The sequence below is a fragment of the Peromyscus maniculatus genome, chromosome 14 (genome assembly GCF_049852395.1).
Source record: "Peromyscus maniculatus bairdii isolate BWxNUB_F1_BW_parent chromosome 14, HU_Pman_BW_mat_3.1, whole genome shotgun sequence".
Lineage (NCBI taxonomy): Eukaryota > Metazoa > Chordata > Mammalia > Rodentia > Cricetidae > Peromyscus > Peromyscus maniculatus.
In genome coordinates this window covers 70456326-70471873 of record NC_134865.1, presented here as the reverse complement: position 1 = coordinate 70471873, position 15548 = coordinate 70456326, and positions in this window count along the sequence as shown.

The following is a 15548-nucleotide window of genomic DNA, read 5'->3' as shown; positions in this document are numbered from 1 at the left end:
AAGACCCTGTCTCAAAAAATAAAGGTGTGAAGTGATTGAGAAAGACACCCTTGGTTGTCACACGCACATGTACCTACATGCGCACCTACATACACATATGAACACACACAAACACACACACACACACACACACACACACACACACACACAAGCAACAATAACAAAAATCCTCCTGTCTCCTACGCAGGATATGACACTACAGCCGCAGGTCCAAAGTGCACGACTTCTGTCTGCTCTCGATTACAACTAGACAGCTTCAGCATTGTGCTTTGTAGTATTCTCTCTTCGTGCAATTCTTTTTTTTTCTTTTAATTAAAAAAAATGTTTTTATGTACATTGGTGTTTTGATATGGATGTCAGGTCTCCTGGAACTAAAGTTACAGACAATTGTGAGCCGCCATGTGGGTGCTGGGAATTGAACCCAGGTCTTCTGGAAGAGCAGCCAGTGCTCTTAACCACTGAGCCATCTCGCCAGCCCCTTGTGCAGTTCTATTTACAGGATTGCCATAGCTAGTGTGTCGTGAGCCTCTAAATATAGTTACATGCACTCAAAATAATTGGCTTTCTTAAATAAATAAATAAATAAATAAACTCAGAAATGGAGTTGTTACTTCCAAAAATCTGTCCCCAAAATCTGAAAAGATAGAGAAAACGATAAAGAAGAAATAGATGGAGAAGGTTCTTAAATAGATAGATTCCTTCCTCCCCAGTCATAGTCAACTCCCTTGGTTTTTTGTTTTGTTTTTTTCTTTTGTTGTGTTTTTGATATGTGCCAATCCTACTAGTTGCTAGGAATGTCAATTTAAAAATCAGCTTCAGGCATGAGTGTGTCCAAATATTCAGCTGTGCCCGTGAAGGAGCATCATGCTGGCAGCTGGCACCTCATGCCTCAAACTTCTCAGCAGCTGTTGATCTTTTCTAAACTCAGCCATTGTCTTCTTCTCTCTCCAGTATCTCCTCTTACCCCATCGGCCAAGGAAGAGTTGAAGAAGAGCCTGCTTGCCCTCGGTAGATATGTCCGTCCTTCCCCATGGGCAAATCATTTTCCAGTGAACTAGTTCTTGTGCTGTTGTTGAACCTGAGTATGAGCTGTTCCCCACAGGTTCGTGTGTTGGAACACTTGGTCCCCGGTTTGCGACACTGGGAAGATCATGGAAGCTTTAGAGGGTGAAGTTTCGCTAGAGGAAATGGATCACACTTGGAGTAGTTACTGTTCATCATGACAGGGTCAGTATGGGGGCAGGATGAGAGGGTTGGTGGATAAATGGAAGGGTCCAGAAGTGGTTGGATGGATAGATGATAAATGAGTGGATGGATGGATGGATGGATGGGTGGGTGGAGGATGGATGGATAGGTGGGTGGATGGATGGATTGATGAGTGGGTAGGTGCATGGATGAGTGGGTGGGCAGATATATGTATGTATATATGGATGGATGGATGGATGGATGGATGGATGGATGGATGGATGGATGGATGGGTGGGTAGGTGGATGGGTGGGTTAGTGGATGGATGGATGGATGGATGGATGGATGGATGGATGGATGAATAAGAGAGTTGGTGAATAGATGGGAGGGTAGGTAAATGAAGGGGTAAGTGGGTAAATGGGTAGGTAGGTGGAGGTAGATGGATGGATGGATGGATGGATGGATGGATGGATGGATGGATGGATGATGGATGGATGGATGGTAGGCATGAGCTATGCTGATATATCTTGAGGCTCTGCATGAGTGGCATACATCTCTAGTGCCACACAATGCACAGGGCAGAGAGGGGCTATAAGCCAAGCTGGGAACTTATGAAGGGGCAAGATCTTCTCATGGCCTTTCAGAGGAGAGTTCCGGAGGGAAAGACCACTTGGAAGTTTGGAAAGCCAAGGAGAATGCTGTGGCCTGCCTTGTTCAGGCTATATTTGTAGCCAGCAGAGTATGGAACCCAGCCTCCTCCCATGAATGCGTGGCCCCAACATGTCATAATTCCAAAGACTTTTTGGAATAATTCCAAGATATTTTCCAGACAAAAAGGACAAGAAGGTAAGGGATAGCCTTGCCATAAGCCCCATGGGACCTCCCTATCCCAGGCCAGCAGTCCTTGGGTGGATAGAGATTGATTCTCTCCTACTCCCAGTCTACAGGAAATGGAGCCTGAGCGGAAAGAACCCAGATGACCCAAACTGGCTAGGTTGTGACTTCTCTCCTGAATGCCGACTGGCCATACTGGAGCCATTTCCACATGGGAAGTTACATCGCCAGCATCTCTGTGCTGATGCTCTCAGCACAGCCAAGTGGAAATTCTCAAATCATCATGGGGTTGGGGGAGTGGCCATGGATGACCTTGTTTTGCCTTTAATGACGGCCAGCTCTCTGGGGCTTTTTTGCGAAGTGTCATTGAGAACAATTGCATCTTGTGAACCTGGTCTCCAGCCTTGAGTTTGCAGCTTTCTCCAGTTTCTCAAGGCTGCCCTGGTCCCAATCACTCCCACAATGGGCTCAGCTGTACAATGAATATTCATTCTTGTCTGTTTTAGTACATCATCAGCTCAGCTAACCAGACAATAGAGTGAACCCTGGTGCACAGCCTCTCAGGGATGGCTGGCCTCCGTGCTAGCCGAAGATATTGAGACAGAATGGTTGACAATAGACTAGCTGCTTGTGATCTTGAACACGTGACTCACCCTCTCTGATGCTGTTGCTGCATCTGCAGGGTGTGATTATAACAGTCCCAATCCTGCAATTTTAGTATGTAAGAGGATTAGTGAACTGAGAGGGGATTGCACCACACATCTAAGAGACTCAGAAGCGACTGCTGTTATTACTGCTTTTCCTGTTCTTAGTCTGGATCTGTGCATGTGTGTGTATGTGCACATGGTGTGTGGGCATGCACAAATGGGTTGAGCTCAGAGGACCTCAGGTGTCATTCCTCAAGTATCACCCAATTTTTTCTTCTTTTGAGACAGGATCTCTCAACTGGCCTGGAACTTGCCGTGTGGGCTGGCTGGCTGGCCGGTGAGCCCCAGAGACAAGCTTGTCTCTGCCTCCCCACCCCTTGGCTTACAAATGCATTCTACCATGCTCAGAATTTTTGTGTGGGTTCTAAAGATTGAACTCAGTTCCTTGTGCTTGCAAAGTTAGCACCTTACCTACCGAGCAGGCTTCAGACTTACTGTGAAAAAATGGAGTACGGAGTATTTTATTAGTACGTTTTAATTATAGGTCAGATATGGAAATATTTTGGATATATTGGGCTAAAATATATCATTAAAATTAATTGCATCTGTTTCATTTTACCTTCTACAAATTGGCTGTTAGAAAAGTTCAGAGTATATATGTGACTCTTCCTGTGAGCCAGACTGTTCTAGATGGAGTCATTTTCAAAGAAGCCCCATGTACAGCCAAAAATGATCAGCTATGTAAAGCAAGTGTGGAGGTTCCAATTAGAATGGCCCCATAGGCTTGTGTATTCAAATGCGTAGTCACCAGGGAGTGGAACTATTTGAAAAGATTAGAAGGATTAGGAGGTATGTTCTTGTTGGAGGAGGTGTGTCACCGGGGTGGGCTTTGAAGTTTCAAAGGCCTATGCCAGGCCCAGTCTCTCTCTTCCCTCTCCCTCTCTCTCCCTGTAGATCAGGAATGTAGAACCCTCAACTACTTTTCCAGCACCATACCTGGCCATGTCTGCCACCATGATGATGATGGACTCTGAAGATGTAAGTAAGCCCACAATTAAACACTTTCTTTGATAAGAATTGCCTTGGTTGTGCATCTCTTCACAGCCACAGAACAGTGGTTAAGACAGCAGAAGACAAACAAAACCTGCAAGAATCCCAGCACGTGTCTTAATATCTTTTAAAATAGCGACAGAGGCCGGAGAGATGGCTCAGCACTTAAGCACGCTTCCTGTGACTGCAGAGGACCTGAGTTCGGTTCCCCGCACGCACATTAGCAGCTCACCAACACCTGTAACTCCAGCTCCAGGGGATCTGATACCCTCTTCTGGCCTCTGCAGGCAATGCACACGTTGCACACATTCACATGGCTACACATACACAAAAATAAAATATTTTTAAGTGATAGTATACCAAAACTTAAGCTTCTCAGACCATCTTTCCTTCTACATGTCTTACTCCCAACTGAAACCTCTAACCCAGTCTCTCCCCAGCCCACTATTGCCTACAAACGAACAGGTCATTTTTTTTTTCCTGCTTGTCTCACGATTTCCACTCTTACTCCTCTCTTTCCTTCCTTTCCTGCCTCCTCCCAGGCCTTGTATTTTCCTAATTACTCTCTGATTTAGTATCTCCAAGGATCTGGACTCTGAAGCAGGATGATTGTGAAGTCCTACAACCTCCACTGCATCCCAATAGTCCCACATGCTGGCAAACAAACCTTTCCTATATGAGCCTTGGTGGCATATGAAGCAGCTATATAACTAATGATGTTTACATATTACTTCAACTTTTATTTATTATTTGTTACTTTAATTTTGTAAAAGAATGGTATTGCTTATTAGTTTATTTTCACAACACTGCAAAAACAGGCTGAGAATTATCACCTCCTGTTTGACAGGTGAGGAAAACTGAGTTCCAGGGAGGTAAATGATTGTCTTCAGTCATTTGCCAGAGACTATAGCAGAGGACATCTCACACCATGGGGTCCAGACCTATTAATTTTATGCTCCAAGAAATAAATAATTGAAAGGCAGGAGGAAGAGAAACTCTGCTTTCATTTTTTAAAGATGTTTAAAAAGTAAACCACCCTAGTACCATTCATTCCTTTGCATTTTTATCTAGTGTATTTCCTCTAATATTTTCTTCTGACTGAATCTATAGTGCAGGTTCACCAGAGATGAGTTCATTCAGCTTTTGGTTTTGAAAGATATTTTTGCTGGGTATAGAATTCTAGTTTGGTTGAGCGTGGCAGTGTACACCTATAATCTCCACGTTTGGAAGGCAGAGTCAGGAGGATTGTGACTTTGAGGTGAGCTGGTACCTCATGAGATCCTGTCTGGAAGAAAAGAAGACAAAGAAAAAAATCCTAGATTCATTATTTTTCTTTTAAAGTCTTTTACAGGCATGTCTTTGCATTATTTTTGCTGAAAAATGGGCAGTCATCTTTATCTACATTCCTCTGTGCTGTGGGACGGTCTGTATGTCAAATTGCTCTGATTGGTCAATAAATAAAACACTGATTGGCCAGTGGCCAGGCAGGAAGTAGGTGGGACAAGGAGAGAGGAGAATTCTGGGAAGCGGAAGGCTGAGGCAGCCGCCGCCATGACCAGCAGCATGTGAAGACGCCGGTAAGCCACCAGCCACGTGGCAAGGTATAGATTTATGGAAATGGTTAATTTAAGATAAAAGAACAGTTAGCAAGAAGCCTGCCACGGCCATACAGTTTGTAAGCAATATAAGTCTCTGTGTTTACTTGGTTGGGTCTGAGCGGCTGTGGGACTGGCGGGTGACAAAGATTTGTCCTGACTGTGGGCAAAGCAGGAAAACTCTAGCTACACCTCTGTATGTATTGTTTCTCATCTCTGGCTGCTTCTAAAAATTTTCTTGGGTTTTAGGCAATTTGATTTTTCATAGGTCTTGTCATTTTTGTTCTCTCTCTCTCTCTCTCTCTCTCTCTCTCTCTCTCTCTCTCTCTCTCTCTCTCTGCCTTGGTATTAGACAGGGTTTCATGTAACTCAGGCTACCTTTGAATTACCCTGTAGTTAAGGATGGCCTTGAACTGTTCCTCCTGACTTTCCCTCTCAAAGTGACCATTCATCAAGCTTGGCTTGAGTTCTCACTCCATGGTTTGTGACTGGAAATCTTCCTCCATCTTTATTTTCTTATTCCATTGTTTGAGGTAGGAGAGTAAATTCAATTCCTATTATTTCACTACAGAAACTTCTTTTTCTTTTCTTTGTATGTATATGTGTGCATGAGTATATATATATATAATATATATATAATATATATATATTATATATATATTATACTCACATTTGTATGGGCACATATGTGTGTAGTAGTACACACTAGAGGTTGATGTCAGGTTGGTGCTATCCACCTTATACATTGAGGCAGGATCTCTCACTGAAACCCAGAGTTTGCCTATTCACCTAGTCTAGCTAGCCACCCTGCTTCAGAAGTACCCTGCATCTGCTGCTTCCCAAGTGTGTTGTGGAATATTACTTTTACTAGGCAAAGATGCGTCACATTCGTTTATGCTACACTGTTTAACTATGTAAAGATGTGTTGCTGTTTTACCTTGCCTGCCTAAGGCACCTGATAAAAAAAAAACTGACCAGCCAATAGCTAGGCACTAGAGGGATAGGCGGGGCTGGCAGGCAGAGAGAATAAGTAGGAGGAGGAATCTGTGCTCCTGAGAAAAGAAGAGAAGAGAGAATGAGGGAGAAAGAGAGGGAGACAACTGGGACCAGCCAGATAGCTACCAGACAACTACCAGACAGCCAGACACAGAGTAGGACATACAGAATCAAGGAAAGGTAAAAAGCCCTGAGGCAAGGTGCAGACGAAGAGAAACAAGCTAAATTGAGTTATTAGAGCTTGTGGGACAAGCATACGCTAAGACTGTTTCATAATGAACAATACGTCTCTTGTCTTATATTTGGGAGCTGGTTGGTGGCCCCAGAGAAAGCCCGACACAAACGCTGGGACTTTAGGTAGGCTGCTACACCGACCTAGAATTCCCTTGGGTTCTGGAGAGCGGAACTCTGGTTCTTATTCTTGTGCAACAGGAACTTGACCCACTGAGCTGTCTCCATGGCTCATGTAGCCCAGGCTGGCCTTGACCTGACCATGTAGCCACAGTGGGCCTTCAACTCCTGATTCTCCTCCTTCTGCTTCCTGAGTGCTGAGACTGCCAGTGTGTATCATTGTGTCTGGCTGAGGTTAGGATTTCCCATACTTTTTTTTTTTTTAAATGTATGGTAGTAGTATTTATTGAACGCATAATTTACCCTTTTCACCATTTCAAATGTATGGTTCAGCGGTATACAGTCCCTTCCTTCCACCTTAACCATTATTAAGCAGTCAGCATGTGCTAAGCATTGAAGTGATGTTACTTATGCACCTGTTTTACAGGCAAGGAGCGTGATGCATGGAGTGTAACTTGTTCAAGGTCTCAAGGCATTAGAGAATGGATGTGGTTCTCCAAAGCAAGGCAGTGGACTTCATCGCTGGGAAATTAATTATACTGCCTTCACCTATGTGTGGTGTCTGCCCTGGAATGCTCTTTGGGGCTGATGAGCAATCCTAGGACTCCTATTCCAGCCCAGGCTGCAGGAGGATATCCATCCAGACTCCAGATTGGAGACAGACCAATATGGGAGTGACAGAGTCTCTCCCACCTGTACAGCAGGACAGAATTGGGCCGGGGGTGGGGGAGGTCCTGTTCAAAAGTGTTATGCAGAACAGGAAGCACTCAGGGACCAGGAGACCAGAATTCTCAGTCAGCCACTTGGAGTTAAATGTCAGCTTCATTCGAACCACTGGCTTACCTTAAATTACAATTACAAATCTTTGAAATCCCCGTTCGGCTCCTTACCAGCTCAGAACAGACGGGCTGGCAGCCATTGATCCTGCGCACCAGGGGCCGCCGGCTTCAAGGAGCCGATTCCCTTTTCTGTACGTGAACAAAAGCGAGACCCCTCGTCTCAGAAATATTCCAGCAGCCTCTTGGCAAAGGCTGCGGGTCATTCACTCCGGGCCCTTCACAAGAAAACCCTAGAAGCACATTCCTTTGTACGATTTCGGTTTGTGTCAAATGCACTCGAAGCGTCACAAGTGGGTTTTTATTATCTGTCTCTCGCCGGCGACCTATCCAGCTTGAACATTTTACGGGTGCTCCTTTGGCAGACAGGAGTGTCAAGGGCAAGGGACACTCACTCTCTCACAGCCTCTCTTGTCAAATTGGGACAGTGCGAAGGCCACTGTGCCTCTCCTCCCTTCTCATTCTCCCACGAAGCTCTGCTTGCTCCTGACGTGAGCTGCCTTTCCCGCTGTGTAGAGTCCTCTCAACCCTGGACAGGGTTTTACCGATTATTCTCTGGCCCCTTTATGTCTCCCAGGCTGGCCCCAAACACCCAAGCAGAGGGTGACCCTGAACCTCTGATCCCCCTACCTTGGCCACCAGCATGCCAGAATTACAGTCATGCCTGGTGTATGTGGTATTGGGGATGGGACCCAGAACCACATGCATGCCAGGCTCTACCAAGTCCCTCACATCGCAACCGCAATGACTCTTTCCTATGTCTGGGCATTGCATTATTGGTCAGCTTTTCCCCACGAGAACAAACTATCTGGTGCAGATAACTCTGAAAAGAGAAAAGGGTTATTTAGTTCTCGATTGCAGGGTTTCGAAGGCATGGTACTCTATAGTGGTGCCACCCCCCACCCCACCCCCACATACCCCACCACACCCCCGCGAGAAGTGGCGGATGGCAGTGGTGGAATTAAGCAGGTACAGGAAAGAATGATCACATCTCAGAACAGTGTCCTAAAAAGTACCAGCCCGTTTGTCTCCTGAGGAAAACACAGAGGAAAGCAATTGCTTCTAAGCTTCAAAAGTAAACTTCACATTGTTTGGAAGGAAAGAAAGAAAGAAAGAAAGAAAGAAAGAAAGAAAGAAAGAAAGAAAGAAAGAAAGAAAGAAAGAAAGAAAGAAAGAAAGAAAGAAAGAAAGAAAGAAAGCCGGGCGGTGGTGGCGCTCGCCTTTAATCCCAGCACTTGGGAGGCAGAGCCAGGCAGATCTCTGTGAGTTCGAGGCCAGCCTGGGCTACCAAGTGAGTTCCAGGAAAAGGCACAAAGCTACACAGAGAAACCCTGTCTCGAAAAACCAAAAAAAAAAAAAAAAGAAAGAAAAAGGAAGGAAGGAAGAAAAAGGAAGGAAGAAAGAAAGAAAGAAAGAAAGAAAGAAAGAAAGAAAAAGAAAAAAGAAAAGAAAGGAAGAAAGAGAGAGAAAGAAAGAAAGAAAAAGAAAGAGAGAGAGAAAGAAAGAAAGAAATCCAGTTTGAGTCTAAAAAGTGAGCTATAAGCAAGTCAATCAAGGTGTCTCTGTGATTGTATCACTATTTTATAACTAGTGCAAACTGCATCTGGTAATGCACATCGTTAGTCCCAGAGTTCAGAGGCAGAGGCAGAGGCAGGTGCATCTCTATGAATTTGGGCCTGCCTAGTCCTTAGAGTGAGTTTCTAGCCATATAAGGTTACATGGTGAGACCTCGTCTCAAAAAAAAAAAAAAAAAGGCAGAAAGTCTGAGACTGAACTCAGTTTTTTATATGAACATTGTCACAAGGACAGCCAAAGAGCCCCATGAGGTCATGCTTCAATGGGCCTAAGGACCTACTCCTAGGCTCCACCTCTCATCAGTGCCATCCTGGACACCAACCCTTGAATCAAAGTGGACCCCTTAAGGGGGTCCCCTGACAATGTCTGACATGGGACCCAGTACACCCTTGGGTGTGGGTTTCCATTGCCCACTGCTCCAACCTTCACCTCAACAGTCGCATTTTGTGGCCGCTGAGCCATCTTGGGAGCTTTCCTGCAACCGTGTGCAAGGAATCCGGAGAAGAGATTTCACCTCTTGTTGCCTAGTAGAGATCCAGCATAAAACTCCGCCCCAGATAAGAAACTCTCCAACAACCAAATTTTGCCGGAGAATGGACTGACTATCTGCCTGCTCAAAATGCTCATTGTTAGAAAGATCTGGAAAGGGGTGGTTCAACGAAATGAGATCTGTGGCTGTCCTGACGGTGGTGCAGCTTGGGGAACTGAAGCTGACCTATCTTGGAGGGACACTGGAGATTCTGAAGGGGTTTAGAGCCATCACGTGGGGCAGCAGTGCCCCTCTGGGAGTTAGGATGGAAGCGTGGTCAGGAAGATAGCTACTACCTCTATGGTCAGGAAAGGGACCCCACCAGGAGGCAGGGGCAATCCCAGAATGGCCATGCTTGGAGCCAGGGCCAGCCTCGTGGACGTGTGACCTGCCTATCTGGAGACCCTTTCTCAGAAGAGTCACCCCTTGGCAGTACACATGCTGCTGTCACCCAGGTTCATCATGCTTGAGAAGGGGTCCCTGTCCTAGGCTTCGGAAATTATGTGGCCAGTCCTGCCTGAAGTAAGCTGTCTTCTCTCTTCCTTCCCATCCTGGTGTAATAAAAGTATTCTCACAAATAATCAGGAAATGAAACCAACGAATGATAGTGGTATCACTGGACGTGGTGGGGCGAGCCTTTAATGCCAGCACTTGGGAGGCAGAGGCAGGTAAATCTCTTGAGTTTTAGGCCAGCCTGGGCTACAGAGTAAATTCGATGACAGCCTGAGCTCCACAATGAGACCTTGAAAAATTTAAAAAGCACAAAGAACAAAGAACCAATCAAAGAACAATGGCCAGAGTGTAAATGCAGACACTAAAAATTTTCTTTTAGTGGGCTTTTAAAAATATATAAGAACTTTTAAAAAATTAAACTTTCTAAATGTGTGGGACTGTCTTCATTTGTGTGTACAGTGCATGCCTGGTGTCCACAGAGGCCAAGAGAAGGCATCAGTGTCCTGGAACAGGAGTTGTAGACGATTGTGTGTCCCCAGTGTGGGTGCTTGGAAACCAACCCAGATCTTTGCCAAGAGCAGCCGTTGTCTTAACCTCTGAGCCATCTTCCCAACCCCAAGAACATTTTCATAATAAAAATAACTGTTAGAGGACAAAATGGGGAGTGGACAGGATTGTCCAACTGTACATTGAGCAATCTTTCACATTTGCTCGTTTGAATTTGATCCCTTTGTTTATAATCTTTATTTATTTTTTAATATTAATTTTTACTTTATGTGTATAGTTGTGTGTACTGTGTGCCTGTCTGGTGCCTTGGGAGGCCAGAAGAGTGCATTAGATCCCCTGGAACCAGAATTATAGACCACTGTTAGCCAACATGTGGGTACTGAGAATTGAACCCGGGGCCTGTGGAAGAACAGCCAGTGCTCTTAACCACAGAGTCATCTCTCCAGCCCCTCAATCTTTATTTTCTAAAATGTTTTTCCTTTATTTTCATTGTTTATGTATGGGTGTTTTGCCTATATGTATGTCTGTGTACCATATATGTGCAGTGCCCACAGAAGCCAGATGAGTGTGTCAGATCCTCTGAAATGGGATTAAAGATGATTGTGAGCTTCCGTGTTGGTGCTGGAAATTGAACCTGGGTTTTCTGCAAGAGCAGCCAGTGCTCTTAACTACGGAGGCATCTCTCCAGCCTCCAAAGAAGCCAATTCTTTAAAAAAAAATTAAACCTTTACTTTTACTTTATGTATATGGGTGTCGTGCCTGTGTGTATGTCTGTACACCATGTGCCTGCAGTACCTATAGAGGCCAGAAGAGGGCGTTGGATCCCCTAGGACTGACTGGAGTGATAGACAGTTGTGAGATGTTGTGTGGTGCTGGGAATCAAACCCAGGTCTTCCGGAAGAGCAGCCAATGTCAACCTCTGAGCCCATCTCCCCAGTTCCAAGAACTTTTTTATAGTGAAAGTATCTTAGCACAAAATGGGGTTGGCAGGAGAGGAAGTTCAACCATACACTGAACAATTTTTTACAGCTACTTACTTTTAATTTGGTCCCTTTGTTTACAACCATATTACCGTCGTCTCTTCAGAACTCTGTAGCTGAATTCCTTGGACTGGATGGTTATAACCAATAGAAATTATTTTGCACAGTTCTAAAGGCTAAGAGGTCCAAGCTCAAGGCGTTGGGTAAATTTAATGTTTCGGGCTGAAGCTCATTTCTTCGTTCTTGGATAACATCTGTTTCTGTGCCATCACTTGGGGGAAGAGGCAATGTGGCTCTCTGGAGCCTCTTTCATGAAGTGCAGGTCGCATTTATACAGGCTCCTATGACCAAATCCCTCCCAAAGCTGGCGCCTCCTTCTCACGTCACCTTGGAGTCAGGAATCCAGCACCTGAATTTTAGGGAAACCCGAACTTTCAGATGACAGCGCTAACGTGATAATGTTTTATGAAAGTAATTACATAGTAATTATACAGTACAGAGTAATTGCTGGAGTGCTTTATTCCCTTGACTGATTCTTCAGGTTTTGAACACTCAACAAATTTAAAAGAAGAACACATTTCCGTCTTAAAAGATTTCATGTAAATCTGGTAAGTGCTTTAGTAAAGCAGGCATGAACTGAACATTTCACATTCAAAACGAAACCGCTGCCCTCCCGGGTTGTACTCCATTGTTTTAAATTTAGCAATAAATAAAAACACAAGTGGTCACACAGAACGAAACCATGCGTGTTCTGTTTTCGCTGTGGAGATCGCCATGCTCTTCTTGTTTATGTCCCGTCATTATTTGTTTCACATTTTTCTGTTTAAGCACAACCATCTGTGGTGCTGCGGTGAGTGGGGAGGCAAACTGCGCCTCCTATAAACTTGAATGCGTTCATGAACTTGAAAAGTCTGAGTGGCTTCCCCACTGGTGTCCTGAACTGGAGGCAACCAAGGAGCTGGGAGTTGGCAAATTCATGTCCATGTGGAGTACGTAATAAAAGCTCACCAAATTGAAGTTTATGTATCTCCTGGTAAAACCACCACAGCTGTTTAGAACCTGGAGCCAACAAACACATGTTTGGGTGTTTCTCACCAACAATGTCTAATGATGCCGACACATGGTAGTGATGTAAAGCAGAGATTCTCTGTAGGTTTCATTCCTGGTTTTGAATTCTATACAGAAAATACACCCTTTGGTGGCCAGCATTCAGGCAAATGTGTATCATTGCCTGGAGATGCTTGCCTGTTTGCCAGCTTTCTTGTTTGCGCTCTCTCTCTCTCTCTCTCTCTCTCTCTCTCTCTCTCTCTCTCTCTCTCTCTCTCTCTCCCCCCCCTCCCACCCTTCTCCCTCCCTCCCCTCTTCTTTCTTTCTTTACTTCTTTCCTTCTTTCTTTCCTTCTTTCTTTCTTTCTTTCTTTCTTTCTTTCTTTCTTTCTTTCTTTCTTTCTTTCTTTCTTTCTTTCTTTCTTTCTTTCTTTCTTTCTTCTTTCTCTCTCTCTCTCTCTCTTCCTTCCTTCCTTCCTTTCTATCTTTCTTTCTTTCAGATTTATTTTTTAAATTGTGTGTGTGTGCTGTGTGTGCATGCATGCGCACACACAAGTGCCTGAAAGGCCAGAAGAAGACATCGGATCCCTTGGAGCTGGAGTTACAGGTGTGCCACCTAATGTGGGTGCTGGGAACTGAACTCAGTTCCTCTGCACAAGGTGTAAATGCTCTTAGCCAGACATGGTAGTGTATGTCCTTAATCCCAGTACTTGGAAGGCAAAGGCAGAGGTAGGTGGATGTCTGTGAATTCTAGGCCATCCTGGTTTACACAGTAAGCTCAGGTCTAAGTACATGGTAGTGGGTGAAGTTAAAGATTTCAGAGTAAGACAAACTAGTAAGACTTGGCAATGAGGATATTTATCAGAGTGCCACTTACAACAATAACTTAATGTACTTGGTTAATCTGAGTTGAGGAACATGTGTTAGGATGTAGCAGGCAATCAAAATTAGAGGTATTTATTCTGTGGACAAGTTTTCACAGTATATTCTTATCTGAAACAATGGGGTTACAAAACACAATGTATCATATGCCATCCCTTCTTTTCTAAAATATGAATATGCATATTATTAGCACATGCCACCCACTTCCCAGATGGAACGCCAATGGGTTTATGTTTTCTTTTGTATCCAAATTCCATTGAGTCCAGATCCCCCACCCCACGGATCCCAGGAAACCCATTTCTCCAGTGCCCATCTGTGATGGTTTGTGCTGTTTGTCACCTTGACAGGATCTAGAATCCCCTTGGAGACAGACCTCTGGGTATATTTGTGAGAGAATTTCTAGAGGCTAGAGAGATGGCTCAGTGGTTAAGAGCACTGGCTGCTCTTCCAGAGGACCCAAGTTCAATTCCTAGCACCCACCTGGCAGCTCCCAACTATCTGTAACTCCAGACAAACGTGCAGGCAAGACACCAATGCACACAAAATAAAACAATAAGATGAGTTTCTATACAGCTTATGGAAGGGCTAAGACTCACTCTAAAAGTTGGTGGCACCATTCCACAGGGTCAGGTGTCAGACTGAACAGAAAGGAAAATACTAGCTGAGTACCAGGATCCATTGCTCTCTGTTTCCTGACTACAGATGGGCTATAGATGGAAGGTAACCAGTTACCTCAGGCTCCCACTGCCAGGATGGACCGCTTACCCTCAAACTGTAAACTGAACACCTTTTCCTCCCTCAAGCTGCTTGGTGTCAGGCATTTGGGGGCAATAATGAGAAAATGTAACGAGTGCTCCATCTGAGGTCATTCTTGGAAGCACTGGTCAATGCTAAACAATTTCCCTTCTTCTAGCAGCCCCTGCTTCGCCAGCAATAAAGCTCAGAGTCCCCATGGGTCACGTCTGGCAATCACAGGAGCAGCTCTGCCAGACCACTGACTCCATAATGGACTTCAATTTACCAGAATCCCAGCTCAGAGCAGGCACAAATATTGGAAAGAATAACCCAGAGTCAAATGTACTTACTGCCTTCCCAACTAAGGGCTTTACAGATTCCTGGGACTCGTGGATTCAAAGCCATCCTCACCCGGCTCTGTGCTTGGAGCCCTGGAAGGTATCTTGAGTCAGGGACCGGTTCCAGATCTCTTCTAGATATCACGAGGACCTTCCTTGGTCCAACTGCTGACCCTCATGCCTACCTGGGATGACTGAGAAAAGGAAGATGTATTTATTTCAGAGAAACATCCCCCAACTCAGAGATAGACCCTACCAAATGAATCAGAGCATAAGGTTTGGGTCTGCCTCTCTGGCTGAGGAGATCTCCAACACAGCCCAGATCTCCAAGACAGTTCCAGCATAATGATGGACAGCAGTCCCACTCAATCTGTGTTCGGAGGAAAACTTCTCCAGTTCATGAAAGGCACCATTAAGGGAATGACCAGCCCATTCCCTATCAGTAACACTGTCACTGCGACAGTCCAGGCAGCTGAGGTCGTATTTGTGATGACTGTCATTTTCTCTCAACACTGCAGGTTTTATATTCGTGTTCCTGAGACTGGAGCTTTCTCGCAAAACAATAGAAATCTGCTCCGAAGGAGAAAAATGCCTCCACCTCCAGAAACTGCATATTGGCAACACATTTTCAGTGTTATTTCTGAAGAAACCAGCTTCGGTGTGAAAAGGAGTGGACCCCACAATGCTAACCTTGTGTGTGTGTTGGGGTGGGGGGGCACATGTACCCTCACACATGGGTATGCACGAACTGTAGCTAATTAAACGTGGTAAGACCATGGGTAACATTTATTTCCATTTGCATTTAGGGTTTCTTTTGCTTGGATTTTTAAGCATAATCCGAAAGCAGAACAGGGACAACACACACACACACACACACACCCCTTAAGTTTTAATGATTTTTGCTTTATTTCTGTTCTCAAGATAAGCCCAAGTTGGCCTTGAACTCTTCCCTCCCTCCCTGCCTCCCCCTCTTCCTCTCTCCCTCCCCCCCCCTCTCAGATGCTGTGGT